The following is a 16,175-nucleotide window of genomic DNA, read 5'->3' on the forward strand; positions in this document are numbered from 1 at the left end:
CTCTGGGGCTCACTGGCCTGTCAGCCTAGCCTATGTGAGGAGTTCCAGTCAAAGGAGAAACCCTATCTCAAAAAGCATAGTGATGGGTGGCAGCTAAAAATAGGCATTTGAGGCCTCTCTCTCTCTCTCTCTCTCTCTCTCTCTCTCTCTCTCTCTCTCTCTCTCTCTCTCTCTNCTCTCTCTCTCTCTCTCTCTCTCTCTCTCTCTCTCTCTCTGTGTGTGTGTGTGTGTGTGTGCGCGCGCGTGTGTGCATATGTGTCTGTCTCTCTTTTGCCTTCTCTGTCTCTCTCATCTCTCTCTGTTTCTGTCTCTGTCTCTCTATATCTGTCTCTGTGGCTCTGTGTCTGTCTGTCTGTCTGTCTCTCTCTCTCTCTCTCTCTCACACACACACACACACACACACTCAGAGCATATGCCTCTTCCCCTCATGTAGCTAAAAGCAGTATGAAACTTCCTGACCTTCAAGCTAGGACTTTTGCGGAAAGGGGGTTGGTTCTGATCATATTAAAATGCTCAGAGCAGCTACCGGTGGCCTTTTTAGTTTAATTCACTGTCACGAAAGCGATTCTGGCCAAGAATGCAACAAATTTAAAACCACTGCTTGTCTTGATATCTTAATGTAAATTATTTATACTTTCATCCTGGCGACGGCGGCGAGGGGAAGTGCATGAATCAGCAGTTTCTCTGCAGAGCCGAGCTGAGAACAGAAAGCATCCACAGAGCAGGGATAAGAGAAAAGGGGTGAGGTTGCTTTACTACGGCAATCGCTTTCAAACCCTGCTTTCCTGGTATTTCCTCTTAACATGACTAGACATCGGGCCAGAAAGAGTTGTCCTGATTAGTTAATGGCACCTGGGAGGCAGCTCAGCTCTTCTGTTGCTCTAAGAAACCAGACAATGTCCCTGAGTGCAACAGTGCACAGTCCTCCAAGGACAGTATGACCCATCCAACTCTCTGAATACCACCTGAAGCCCCATGTGGCCTTGCCTTCTCTGCATGCCTTTCCTTCTAGGCTCACTGAGATCACAAATGTCAAGGAGCTTTCAGGAGAACTGAATCTCTTTTAAACATGCTGGACTCTAACTTTTGAAAACTAAGTTTTCTGAGATCGTGTGTTCATTTGGAGTGCTCTCAGGGCTGGGACAGGGTGCTCTTCCGAATACTGCCTAGCAAAGAGCAGGACAAAGTATGAAATCTATCTTTGTCTATAGGTGTCCGGTGGAGCCAGGGAGCCCTTCAGGAAGAGGGGAGATAGCTGACAATGGCTTCCAAAGAGAACGCACTCCTCCCATTGCTATTTAGAGCCGTCTTTACCCACTGCGGAGGCAGCAGATACGGGCAAACTGTGGTGAGGATACCCACTGGCCACCTGAGACCATTATTCATGAATTCTTTTCCTGACTCATTCAGGACACGCCCTGCCCCGGCCTCCAGCGTGACAGGCACTTTCTGTGAAGGAAGCTCAAGGAGGAATGACCTGCCCTGTGTGTGTCCGGGGCCGAAAGAGGACAGATACCTAGTACGGGGATTATAAAACACTGGCTAGCTAATGCTCAGGGAGCTATGGGGTCACCATGAATGGAGGATGCCTGAGAAGTAACTTGATTTGAACTTGATGATGAGTTGACATGCTCATTATCAAAATCTGGAAAACAGCGAACAGCACTAACATGGGCCGACAGTCACTGCCATCTGCCAACATCACCTCACCAAGTGGAACCACGTTCCTTCCTCCGTGCCTGGTACGTGACCAGACCCTCGCCCCGCACCGCGCCCCTGTGTCTGAGCTCTGTGCGCTGGCACCCAGTTCACGAGCTTCGGGCAAGGGGGGCTGGAGGTTAAAATACACAGACAGAGAGACACGGGTCATCCTTGAATTCCCCAAGAATGCCCCCTTTATTGTGTTCAGGGGCAGATTATATAGAAATAGCCACGCCCCAGCCAAACCCACCAGAAACCACTCTCCCGCCATCAGGAACTCCTGAAGGTCTCGTGCTCAGAGCAGCTGTAGGCACTCAGATCGGGGGAAAACAAGTTGTTTTCAAGAAATTCAGCGTCTGGGGTCTCACTGCTCCCAACAAACACTGACTCGGTCTCAACCAGAGAGACCAGGAGAGAAATCCCTGCATTCTCCATGTCGCTGCTGAACCTGAGACTAGAGTAGAAGACAGGAGACATTGAGACTGTCTGATCTGTAGCTTCAGGCCTTCAGTTTAACCTCATCTCTACTACTGATACTCCTACTATTTATTATTATTATTATTATTATTATTATTATTATTATTATTATTACTGCTATTCTTATTATTACTCTATCACTATTACTACCACTACCACTCAGCATCTCTAGATTCCTTGCTGGCTTTCTGAGCCTAGGATCCTTACCTAATAAGATCTTTTGATTGTTCTAAAAGATTAAGTTTGGTGCGCTTCAAAAACACATCATTCAGATAAAGTGGGGTATATCTGCATGCAGTATACTTAAAGAGTGCTGGCATTATGTATAAAAAAAATTATTGAAACTGTATGGGGTTTGTTGTTGTTGTTTGTGTTGTGTTGGTTTTTTTTTTTTTTTTCCATTTCTCCAGGACTAAAATCCTCCATAGACATCAGCTTGGAGAACCTAAGGAGCCAGCAGACTGACATAGAGGTGAGCTGCTTTGATATCTAGGAGGCTAGGGCGTGAGCCCCAGTTCCTCCAGATTGCTTGCTGAACAAAAACTATTGTTATAAGCCGGCTTCTTCACACACACACACACACACACACACACACACACACATCCTGCTGCACTGCATGTCATTAGCATTCAGTATCAAATCTGCAGACTGGGGACGACGGCAGCATTGGCAACATTGAAAATCCCACAGAGCCAGAGGAATTGACCTTGGCCTGAAGAAGGTGAAGGATTGCAGGAGGTCTTGGCTAGTAATTAAAGCGTGCACCATCCAATGTCTTTTTTTTTTTTTTCCAGTAGAAAAGAAGTAGAAGCCGCAAGGGTGGAAGCACGTGGACGTATTCTTCTTGGTCTTCTCCTCCCAACCTGATGACAATGAGGATGAATAGATGGCTGCCAGATCCTAGCACACTGGATTGCAGTCGTGTGTCTGCGTCTGGCCTTTTGCTTTGGTTCAACAATCAATTAGGAACCCTTCAGTGAAGCAGAATTGATGAAGGAGTCTTTGATGTGATAAGCCTGAGTCCAAACAGCACAAAGTCAGGTATGTGAAGGCAATGTCGTTAGTCCTTGGGTTTCTTGGGAAATGAAAGGTTCAAATACAGCTGCTTGTGATCAGCCATCTGCGAAGCAGGGCTGTAGTTAAAGCTCCCTGGAAGGCTAGCTGTCAGGAACCATTTTCCCAAAAAGTATAGTGGGGACCATTGTCCTGGGGATGTTTGCAGAGAGCCCCACACCCCAAATGTATTGAGAACTGTTTGTTGGAAGAGCCCACCCTACACCCAACTATCTTGAGAGCTATCTGTTAGCAGAACCGGCCCCACATTCCAACTATCTAGAGAACTGTTTGTGGTTGGAATCACAAAAGGAACGATTCCACTTGCATAGAGAACACTAGGTGTGTCGACTCGTGACCAACTCGTGACCAAGTGTCCACTCGTGACCATTGCTGCAAGATCCCTTCCTGCCCTTGCCATGCCCCTGCCCCCATCCCAACCCAAATTCCTCATCCAGGGGCTATATAAGCCACAACCATTACGCTAATAAACAGAGGCTTTGACAACAGATCTTGCTTGGCCTCATTCCTCTTTCCCGCCCAAGTCTTTTCAGATAGCGCCTCTTCGGGACCCTGGAATAACTGACCTGCCAGGCGGTTACAACCCTAGACTAACTGACCCGCTGGCGGGTTACAGCTAGCAGTTACAGGCACAGGAGGGATGGAGAGATGGCTCAGCTGTTAAAGGCCAGGTCACAACCAAAGTGACAAATGTGGGCGGTGTTTCTGTGCTTTGCTGATTCTGGAAACCCCCAGTGGGGGATTTTATTCTCTCACAAATATGCTACTTTGGAGAATTAATTCTCCCAAAGAGTATCCATCCTCCCCCAGTTCCAATGGGATTCCCTGTCTTCAAAGACTTCACTGTGAAGGAGATACTGCTCTCAAAGTGATCAGCTCATTCAGATGCTGGTACTAAAGTTGGTCTTCTCTGGCAATTTCTAAGGAAGTACCCAGATGCTTCTAAGAGCCTTTTGAATATGTATGATTTAAAGATTAATTATGTTAATCCAGACCAATTGATCACCTACTCCCATTTAATTAATGATAAGGGAGCATGACAGGAGATGGGTTATTAGATAAGTTCTTTATCAAAGAATAACGAGAGAAGACAGAGCCTGATGGATTTGAGGAACTCCCCAGAGAAAGCCTGAGGGAGCCTTCTGTGAAGCAGATCAAGATGGCTTTGTTCTGAACATAGCAAGCTACAGCCTCAGGCAGGGAGAAGTAATGCATGTCTTACCACAATTCGGCCTTAAACCCAGGAATCTTCCTGCACCCAAGCCTCTGATGCAGAGCTATCTCTTCACTGTGGAACCCCATTTTTTCATCTCTCTGACCATCCTAAGCAAAAGCAATGCAGCATCTCAAGGGATAGGGTGTCCTTCTCGGGCGATCAATATCTCCAGGCAGAATAACGCTAATGGGTCTCAAATGCATTCCCTCAGTTATTCAGAAACACTGTACTCCCCAAACTAAGCATCCTTTCAGGGTAAAAGAGGTGGCTTCAAGGATGACTCTAAAGACATCACTAAAAGAAGGTATCTGGGGACCTCCCTGAGGCCTAATGGCTTCCAGCAGCAGCAACTTGCTTCTGGCTTCCAGAAGGAAAACAGTAAAAGTTAACCCCAAGAGAAGTATGTCCATGGTCAACCATACACAAGAGAGTGGGGCAAAAATCCCTAGCATTTAGCATGGTGATGGCACTGCTTACTATCTCTGAACATTCAGTTTGGTGGACCTACTAGAGAAGTAGTCCTCGCTTAAGGAGAGACTCGGCCAGGAAAGTAGGATAGGGGGTTGGGTCCTAAGTGAGACACAGGAATAGATTCTCAGTTGTTTGAGCTTTTAGGTCAACCAGGAAATCAATGACCTGTGGCAGAAGCAAAGGTTAGAAGGAGCATTAGATTTTTTTTTTAGTGAACTTTATATTTTAGAGTGTATTTGAGATCACAGAAAAAAAATCGAGTAGAGGACACGGAGATTTCCTCTCCATCCCCAGGCTTAGCACACGCAGAGTGTGGTGTGTTTGCTTCGATGCATGATTTAAACTTGGCAATGTTGCCAACCCAAATCCATAGTGCATATTAGGCTTCTGTTGTATGACTCCTGAAGAGGTGTGAACAAATGCCTGTTCACCCTAGACACAGCACTAGCAACAGACTGAAGAAATTATCCCCCTGAAGTCTAGCTTGGTGAGTCAAGGGTTTTACTGGGGTTACATGTGGGGGCATGGCTGACTCAAAGGTAGATGCATCACCAAAAAGCCCACCCCAGCATAGCTGATGACTCACAGAGCTGCACTGGAGAGTCTCCTCTCCCCAGCAATCCTTCACTACTTTGATAATCTTCAAGTGAGGTCTTGGGAAGTTTCTGAACTAAATCCAGTAAGTTCCCACATCTTAGAGCCTCCCTGGCCCCTCTAGAAGGTAATGTTTAACCTGACAAAAATAGCTACACAGGGGGTTAGTCTTGTGTTACACCTTCTACAGGTTTCAACACACAAAATGCCCTGAATTGATCATCACACAGAACAGTTTCAATGTTGGCCCTACTTCCCCCACCCCCAGTTGTTAAGATACTCCAACAGAAGCAATTTGAGGGACAGGGTGTTGATTTTGTACTCAGGGCTCCAGGGTACAACCCATCACAGCAGGGACCTCATGACAGCCAAAGCTTGAGAGAACAGATCTCCTTACATCCACAGTCAAGAGCAGAGACGCAGTTGTTAATATACACGTGCTAGTGCTGGGCTCACTTTCTTCATTCTTACATGGTACAGAATCTTCTGCCTAGGGAATAGTGTCACCCACAGTGTGCAGAGTGTCCCATCCCAATTATCATGTCAAGACACCTTCATACAGACATACCAATAGGCCAATGGAATCTAGATAGTACCTCATAGATACCCTGGGGCTTACCTGATGGAGGAGGGTCATCTGTCTATGTGTTACTTTCATTGGGTAATAAAGAAACTGCCTTGGCCCTTTGATAGGACAGAAAATTAGGTAGGCGGAGTAAACAGAACAGGATGCTGGGTAAAAGGCAGTGAGGCAGACGCGATGAAGCTCCGACCCAAGATGGACGTAGGCTAGAATCTTCCCGGTAAGCCACCACCTCGTGGTGCTACACACATTAATAGAAATGGGTTAATCAAGATGTGAGAGTTAGCCAGTAAGAGGTTTGAGCTAATGGGCCAGGCAGTGTTTGAAAGAATACAATTTGTGTGTTGTTATTTCGGGTGTAAAGCTAGCCGTGCAGAAGCCAGGCGGGAGCCAAGCAGGATGAAAAACAGGCCTGCTCACCTCCTCACTATACTTAGCTCTTAAATGTCCAGTTGACAATTAATGGCAACCATCAGACTGCCCTAAAAATCGCCTTTGAGCTGCCTCTTTATCCTACTTTTCCCTAGAAACACTGGTCTTCCTCCCATCTCCATTGTTCTACATTTTCCCGAATGTCACTTAGGTGAAATCACACTTTGCAGCTTTTTCCAATTGGCTTCCTTCATCTAAGATCACTCTATATCTTTTTTATAGCCCCCCCCATGTACATGCAGATTTGTGTGTGTGTAGGCATGCACCTGCAACAGGTATGCATCAAAGTCAGAGGACAACCCCCAGTGTCATTCCTTGATTGAAACAGGTTCTCTGTTCTCTTGCTGTTATTATAGCTATATGCCAGCTAGTTGCCCTGTAAGCTCCCTCCGTCTTGTCTGTTACCACAGGAGCATTGTGATCACAGTACATGCTACTGTGTCCTGCTCTGTGTGGGTTCTGCGGAGCTGAACTCGGGAGTCCACACTTGCCTGGCATCTCCATGGCCTGGGCAAGGCACTGTGGTCTGGGTATGAGACAGTGTGCTCATTCTCTTTCCTGAGCTGTCCCAGCTAGTTCCTAGTCTGGGCTGACAAGGGCTTCCATAAGCCTCCATATGTGAGCCGTAGGCTGGACTCTTCTGAGAACTGATATAGTTTGTCTTCCAATTTAGTTCTCTTTTCATGGTGAATTGGATCTTTCCTTCTATCTACTCCCTGTAGAACCCTGTGACATAGTTTTTCACTCTCCTGGGTCAATGGCATCTTCAAATTGATAGAGCCAAAGGTGAAAGAAAAATTTCAACCTTCCACGTTGGAGGGTTTCTTTGACACTAGTGAAAGCTTGTTCAGAGATTAGTTTGCCCAGGGGATGGAGCCTCTGGTCTGGTCTCAGATGTCAGTGCCATCACTCATCCGCCTCAGGTCTTACTGAATCTTAGTCCTTTGGAGTAGGGTTTCAGAGTCTTTTCTCTTGGAGGTCTTGAGTGAACTATAGTGTGGAATGGTCAAGTGTGATGCAGGAAGTTGGGAGCATGGAACAGGTGTAGAGAGCGTCACCGGACTGTGAAAATGTTTGTGGTTATATTTTCCCAGTCTGCTGTTGTATCTGGTGTTATTCGTTTGGCAGGAGATAGAATGGAGAGTCTGCCCCCTCTCACAGCTGTGGAATGTGAAGGTGACTCAGGACATGAGCAGTCTGAGCTATGAAATACCTATTTCTGAGTAGAAAAAGACAAGATCTCCTGAATAAATTGGGAGCATGGGGACCTTGGGGGAGGGTTGAAGGGGAGGGGAGAGGCAGGGAGGGGATAAAAATCAATAAAAAAAAAAAAAGAAGTACCTATTCCTGCCTGAACAGGAGAGAGATCATGTCTCCTAGTGCTTCTCTGGAAACAATATGCGCTCTACATCTAGAGATGGGAGGTCCCAGGGTGGATCCATAGCTGTTCTGATCCCTGCCTTCTTCAGTCTGCCCGGACATATGGAGATACATGGTGTATAGATATGTAAGAACCTACCATGTGATGTCAAACTTGTCTATGTGTTTATATCTTTTAATTAAAATATGATTCAAAACCAAAGGTTGCACATAATAGTTCATTTTCTGTTGCTATAGAAAGATACTCAAGACAGAGAAGTTTATAAAGAAAGGAAGTTTTGTTCTGACTCTCAGTTCTGGAAGCTGGGAAGGTGTCAGCATCTTCTTGCTTCCGACCAGGACCCATGTGCTGCATGAAGGGGAAAAGAGATGTGCGTGTGGACAAGGAGGGGGCAAATGAGCCAGGCAGCTCTTGGACAAACCATATTTGAGGTAGCTAACACAGATCTCGAGGAATGACATTAATCTCCCCATGAGGTATAGCCCCCATGACCTCATTACCTTCTAAAGCTACACCATCGCATTGACAATTTAAACTTAAGAAACAGGCTATCTGTAAATATTTGCTAAATAACATATGCATGAAACTGAGGGACAGCCGTTAGTGTGTGTGTGTGTGTGTGTGTGTGTGTGTGTGTGTGTGTGTGTGTGCTATTAGGGAACTGGAATGAAAATGTGATCCTAGCCCTGAGTCTGCCAGCTTTGACTTCTTTTGCATGGGCTATTTTAGCTATCTCATTTGGAATGACGAAACTGTTTCAATAAACATCTTGACTGTATTTATTCCTGAGGGTTCCTGTCCTAGGGAGCAGATGCATAGATCACATGGCAATAAGGGTGATAATCAATTGAGGCCCTCGGAGCTTCCTCAGAGAAACTATTTAGTATGGATACTTAGCGGAAAAATAAGCAAAAAGTAACTTTGCTAAGTATTTGTACTGTCACGTTGTAGAAATTTAAAAAAAAAAAAACAGTGGAGAATACAGTGTTATCAAATGTAACTCCTGGTACATCCCATCCCAACAGTGGAGAATACAGTGTTATCAAATGTAACTCCTGGTACATCCCATCGCAATCTTCACCAGGGCGACTGCGACATGATGGATGAGAATGGGAGGGGACAGAAAGGAAGAAAAGCAAAGGGTGGTAGAGAGCTGTGCTGTCCTTAGCTACATCAGCAGTTCTGTGAGCATCGGCACGAATGCTGCTGCCGTAGAATCTGTATCCCTCTGGACTCAGGGAGGATGCACTGCTGGTGTGTGTGTGTGTGTGTGTGTGTGTGTGTGTGTGTGTGTGTGAATCTGAACCACGTGTTCAGAGGTATCAGGAGAACCATAAAAGCCATCAACAAGCTTTCTACACTAAAAGTTCAATCCGGAGGATGACTCATTTCTTCCAAAAGAACCTTCATGTTAGGACTGATACCCAATCAATTCCCGTCCGCTAATGCCTACGATGCTGTCCAAGGAAGAGCATAACAATTGCGCTTGCATAGCGGCACGAGAAGGGAAACCGAAGCGAGGTTTTTGATGTGGGCGCCAACGGGAAAGGGAAAAGCACAAATCCTAGTGCGTCAGATTACAGGCCACGTTCCCATATGCACTGCCACAAGCAGGCTTTGCTGCCTTGAGAAAATTATTGTGGCCTCTGTTTTCTCATCTCACGAGGAAGCTTGCCTAATCTTTACTATCCCTGCTTGATATGCGATCTCGGAGCCTCCATGCATTTCCTCTCATAAATTTCGATGTTAGGTTTTCTAATAGAATTTCCCCTGCTTGACAGTCGTAGCGTCCCTTCATCCATTGTTCCTCCAGGAAATGAATATTTATTAGGTGTCTGCTGTATGTCCGACCCTGTAATGTCTCCACACTGTACCCTCCCTGAGAGCAGGTTCACTTTTGTTTGTCTACTGTCTAACTCACTGTCACTGGCTGCTCAGTAAATGTCTGTCAGACTAACTTGCATAGGATCCTTCAGTCCAAGCTAGAGGTTAGACATGGCGGTTTAGTGAAATCACATTATTTCTTTAGACATAGCCCTGGAAGGCTAGGGCAATCGTTCACCCAGTAAAGTGCGGCTGTCCTTATATGTATGAAGATCTGAGTTCAGTCCCCCATAATTCATTAAAAAAAAGTTGGGCATGGTGGTACACACTTGTAATCCCAGCACTGTAGAGACAGGCAGATTCTTGGGGCTCACTGGCTAGCCAGCTTTGCCTATTCGGTGAGTTCTTAGCCACTGAAAGGCCCATTATAAAAATAAGACAGTTTCTGAAGAACACCACCAAAGATGGTCCTCTGGCCTATGCACTTACATGAACACACATATATGTGCACACACTCCAAGACATACGTTCCGTTAAGATGCTCGTGAAAACTATTCTCAAAGAATCGGAAACACAGCAGGTTCCAAGCAAATGATGGTCACCGGTTTCCTCTAAGTTCATCTAGGCGTGTGGAGTTCTGCTCCATAACCTCTTCGTTACGAATCCAATTCATAACTACACGTACCTTACCTCTCTCCCAAACTAACGCTGCTTTGGTGCTCTGAAAAGCAATTCTTAGATGCTCACACTTCCGGAAATTGTGCCTTGGTACCTTCCTGGTAGCATGAAAATGCATCAGAGCTCAGTGGGCAGGTGCAACCCACTGGATTGAATTTCAGATTGGCCACTGACAGCAAGTTGCTATCAGCAAGTGAATTTAAACCTCTGTGAAACCTAGTTTTATTTTTTCGTGCGTGCCAAGTATTCATCTTCATTTCTCAATCTGTTGACTCACTTGGCGGGCTACTTGCCACCTAGGAAGGTGCTAAGGAGCAAATCGATAGCTGTTTACCTAACAATGCCCCCATGGGCTCAGATGTTTGATGCTTTGTCTTTGGTTGGTAGCACTGCTTGGGCAGGTTTAGGAGGCATGGCCTTGCTAGTAGTGTATCACTAGGGGCAGGCTTTGAAGTTAGACAGCTGCACACCATTTCCAGTTTATTCTTTTGCCCCATGTTGGCTGTTCAAGACATGAGTCCTGGGTTTCTGCTCCAACCCCTTTGCCTGTTGCCCACTCCCTCCACTCTGCCATCAAGAACTGGAGCCCTCTGGAACCATAAGCCCAAACAAAATCTTTCTTCTATAAGTTGCCTTGGTGGTAGGGTTTTATCACAACAATAGAAAAGTAACTAATACAAAATCAAATGAGACCCAGCATGGTCAGTACCTGGTATGTATTATGTCTGAGAAATAAATACCTTTTGAGTGCCAATTGCTAAATGGAGGGGCTCTCCTGGGTAAATCGAGCCCCACTCCCATCCCTTGATTTTAAAACCTGGACTTTAGTGCCAACAAAGAGCTAGAACTCACAGAATGAGGGCTCCCTAACTTTCTGTCTATTCTGGTTAGCGGGTCTCAACCCATACCAGTCACTCCATAAATGACACAATGAGAAAACAGATCTTCTACATAACCCATATATACCACTCCTAGGTACTTACCCAAAGGATGCCACATCAACACGTCATAGAGAACTGCAAAGCAGTGCTCCACCATTCACAGTGGCTAAATACAGCACACCTAGATGTCTGCTAACAAAAGAGTGTATAAAAAATGTACATATACATAATGGAGTGTTTTGGCCACAAAAAAATATGAAGATATGTTGTTTTCAGGAATGGATGTAAGTGGAAATTATCCTATTAAGCAAATTAAGGCTGCCTCAAATAGACAAAAAACAAGTTTGAGACAGGGTTTCTATGTGTAACAGCTCTGATTGCCTTGGAACTTACATTGTAGACTGGGTTAGTCTTGAACTCACAGAGATCTTCCTGCCTCTGCCTCCTGAGTGCTAGAAATTAAAAGCGTGCACCACCACCACTTATCTAATATTTTTTTATCCCATCTGTGATTCCTATATTTCATATACATACATAAAATAATGTATATACATATGACATAAAAGCAGAAGCCAACCTGTCTAAGGAAACACAGAGAACTAACATGGGAGAGGAGGGGAAAGGAAGGGGGTTATCAGGTATAGGGTGAATATGCTCACATATAATACTGATCTGTAGGAAAACTTAAAAGTTAAATCATATTTTTAAACAGCAAAAAAAGACATGTCACAAGACACACACTAGGGACTCCATTCTGGGAACCGAGGACACCAAAACAGTTTGGTTCTGTCAGGTTCAGACTCAGCCATTCTGGCTGTGGGAAAACAAAAGCTGCATACTTGGGATTCTAGATCGTTCTCTCCAGGTTGGACCAGTGGACTGCCCAGGCAGAGAAGAACCCATGAGATGGGTCCCAAGATGGCTGAACAACTGACTTGTTTGCTAAGTGACAGGAAGGATGGTAACTGAGTGCAGTGACTTCCGCAAGAGGACATAACATATGATTATGTCCAATGGAACAGTAGAGAACCTCCAACTTTCTTCACAATAACTAAATCCTGACCTGGAGTTGTTTTTTTTTTTAACTCTTTGTTCTTTAGAGGCCTTCCACCCAGCTACCAAATAAATACATTGAGACATTATTATTATGAATGCCTGACCTTAGCATGGCTTGTTTCTAGCCAGTTTTTCTTAACTTAAATTATCATACCTACCTGTTGCCTCTGTACTCTTTCCTTTCTCTATTCTATATGTCTTTCTTTACTTCATACACCATTGCTGGTTAGGTATCTGGGAGTCTGGCCCCCAGCTTCCTCTCTCTTCCTCCTTTTCTTGCTCCTCCTTCTTCTTCTAGCTCTCCTTGTTCTTTTCCTATTTATTCTCTCTGCCTGCCAGCCCCACCTATCCCTCTCCTGCCTCGCTATTGGCCATTCAGCTCTTTATTAGCCAATGGGGCGTTTTAGACAGGCAAAGTAACATAGCTTTACAGAGTTAAACAAATGCAACATAAAAGAATGCAACGTATTTTTATACTACTAAACAAATATTAGACAGCATAAACTGCTGTGGGACAATGGTCTTCTACCCTGTAAAGAGTTGTCACTTGTATTGCTTTAACAAAACGCAGATTGGCCAGTAGTCAGGCAGGAAGTACAGGTGGGGAGACCAGGCAGAAAGTATAGGCGGGGCAACCAGAACAGGAGAATTCTGGGAAGAGGAAAGGCTGAATCTGCAGTCATCACAGAGGGAGCCAGATACAGAGGAAGCAAGATGAGAATGCCTCGCTGATAAGAGGTACCAAATGTGGCCAACACAGACAAGAATAATGGGTTAAAGTACATTGTAAAAGTTAGTTAATAAGAAAGGCTGAGATAATAGGACAACCAGTTTATAAATAATGCAGGCCCATGTATGTTTACTTGGGACTAAATGGCTGCGGGGCCTGGGAGGACAGAAACCTCTGGCAACAATAAACAAGTGTAACTAATATTGCACAACACTGACCTTTCAAGATTTTAAGAGTTTCCAGTAGAGTGCATAGAGATGGGGCCAAGACTTCCAGGCTCCCCTGCCACATGATACTTAGTGTCTTATCACCAACTGTTAGACTTGGAAGAATAAGTCAAACAATATACACTTTACCTAAATACAACAAACCTTTGAAGACTCAAGTATACTTGTCAAGGGTGCATAAGAAGATGGCTCAGTCAATAAAGTGCTTGCTCTACAAGCACAGAGACCTGAGTTCGATCCCCAGAGCTCACATTTAAAAAGTGGGGGCATGGTAGTACACAATGATAATACTGCCTCTGGGGAGGCAAAGACAAGAGGGTCTCTGGGCTTACTGGACAGCCCGTTTAGCCTAATTGGTAAGCTCTAGGCCAATGAAAGAGCTCATCTCAAGGAGGTAGACTATGTTCCTGAAGATAACACTCAAAGTTGTTACCTGGCTTATACGTACACACACACACACATACACACAGAGAGAGAGAGAGACACGCGCGTGTGCGCGCATGCCTCAAAACAGTTAAATTTTGGGAATAAAGCAGGGGATTTTTCTATGAATTCAAAGATCTCAGGCAGCACTGGTTTTGACTGACTTAAGGGCACAGTGTAAATCAGTCCTTCAGATTCCACTAAGCCCATTCGTCATTCTCCTTTGACGCAAAACCCAATACTCTGAAGAAACAAGGCAACATTCCAAGTCCTCCACCACCATCCATCTTTCTGCATTGAGAGTTCTAAGCCTAAAATAAAAATTTATTTAAATTCCAAAGAATTTATGTCTTGACATATTTAAATTCCAAGGAAACAGGAATTGAGGTTATACTGTTTTGTGGTATGGAGTAAAAACTTCAGAGCATATTATAGGTTCACGTGTGGAGTTCTTAAAAAGTAAATAAGTATTTATTCTTTAATGGGGGATAGAAAACTTGTCATTAGGCTGTGGTACTTTCATGCAGTTTGGTCCTGCTTTTTATTCCTCCCCAACACAGCTTACAGAGCATCTCTTGGTCTTCTGAGAAATCTTTATGTTAGAAATATTCCCTATATGGCATCTAAGAACCTTTCAAATTTCCCCTAAATATTTAAGCTTCCATTCTTATGCTATTATGATTCAAATATGATTTAGAGTCACTCATTATTTCCCTCCACACACTTCTTTAAAACACAGACAGCCGTTTCTAGCTCTTTCTAAATTATTTATCTTCAGATCATTTTCTCATGGATGTTCCAAAGTGAAAGATCTTTTGGTGTAAATATTTGGCGTTTTCCTCGGTACTGAGGGTTGTGCATGCTAGATAAATATTCTACAATTGAGCAATGTCCCCCATCTCATAAATGTCTCATTTTCCATCCAACCTGTCAAGTCTCTTATGTTTGATTAAATCTGCTTTCTTTCTGTCAGCAGTAGAGATGTTCTGCTCTTCCAGCTCAGTCTGAATACTGAGTTCCTGACACTGTCTCCTAATCTTTGTTTTATGTGAACATACACATACATGCACATACGCTCACACATACAAACATATGCACATACACACATACACACCTGCAGCAGCATAGTGTACAAAGAAAGACAGAAAGCTCTAGGCCAGAAACTAATCCAAAACCTAGCATTTCAGTTTTTTTTTTTTTTTTTGGTTTTTTGAGACAGGGTTTCTCTGTGGCTTTGGAGCCTGACCTGGAACTAGCTCTGTAGACCAAGCTGGTCTCGAACTCACAGAGATCCGCCTGCCTCTGCCTCCCTAGTGCTGGGATTAAAGGCGTGCGCCACCATCGCCCGGCTAGCATTTCCGTTGTAAGAACGCACACAAATTATATAACCTCTCTAAGCTTGATTGACTGATTGGCTGATTGCTAAGCCCTGGGAATTCAACACACAGGCAAGTGTTCTGCCACTGAGCAGCACATTCAACCTTGATCTTTTTCGTTTACAAAAGAAGGATAAAGTGTCTTCCTTGCAAGCGCCGTCACTTCCAAAGATGACTGGGCAAAGCCTGTGAGGTGGAGGGGACCGCGCAGTGGAGGTTGGACAGTGGGCTAGGGCCGAGCACAGGCACATTTGTATTTTAGGACAGGCGCGTCTCTTGTCTAGACAACCGCATTAATGTCCCAACTGGCTGGATCTTTTCCTCCTTAATCGATGCTGCACTGCAGTGCCAGCTTAATCAACTTAAAAGCGTCATTTTTATTGTGTTCCCCTCTGAGCTGAAGGCCATCCATAAGAAAACACATGCAGATGCTCATCCACTCTTCGGGGTCCGCTGTGACCTTGCAGCACTGATCTTGCCTCTGTCCTGGCCGAATTTTCACGGCCCTCTCCCAACTTGTCCATCCTCACAGCCTAGTTCTTGATCTTCAGTTAGCTCAGATAAATGTTTGCTTACAGAGAAAAACCAAGGTGCTATTAAAAGCCATGCTTGCATTGCTAACGTCCAGGTGTACTTATGCAACGTTACTAATACCAACTTTGGTGCTGCTCTAACCTCACCTCGGAAAATCTGTTCTCTTCCTGCAGGCTGGGAAGCAGTGCCGAGAACGCTGCCCTCTAGACACGGCCTTATCGCTACTCTCGTGGACTCACCGCAGCTGTGGTGACCCACATAAGACCAAGCCACAATTCCAGCACAGGTGGGAAAGGGCTCTCCAGGCCCCGCCCGTTACTGAGGAGCAATTGACAGCTGAGAAATGCTGAGGGAGGGAGCATATTCCTCTCTGAGGGTATGGCCTCTGGTAGGTTTCCCATGTCTCAATCAATGGCCCCATATTCGGCACATAGGGAACAATGTCAATTGGGATTAGAGAGTTATGAGAGAGAGGGGGGGGAGGAGGAGGAGGAGGAGGAGGAGGAGGAGGAGGAGG

Source organism: Alexandromys fortis, unplaced genomic scaffold (genome assembly GCF_014885135.2).
Source record: "Alexandromys fortis isolate MF-2015 unplaced genomic scaffold, M_Fortis_MF-2015_v1.1 scaffold_203, whole genome shotgun sequence".
Classification (NCBI taxonomy): Eukaryota; Metazoa; Chordata; class Mammalia; order Rodentia; family Cricetidae; genus Alexandromys; species Alexandromys fortis.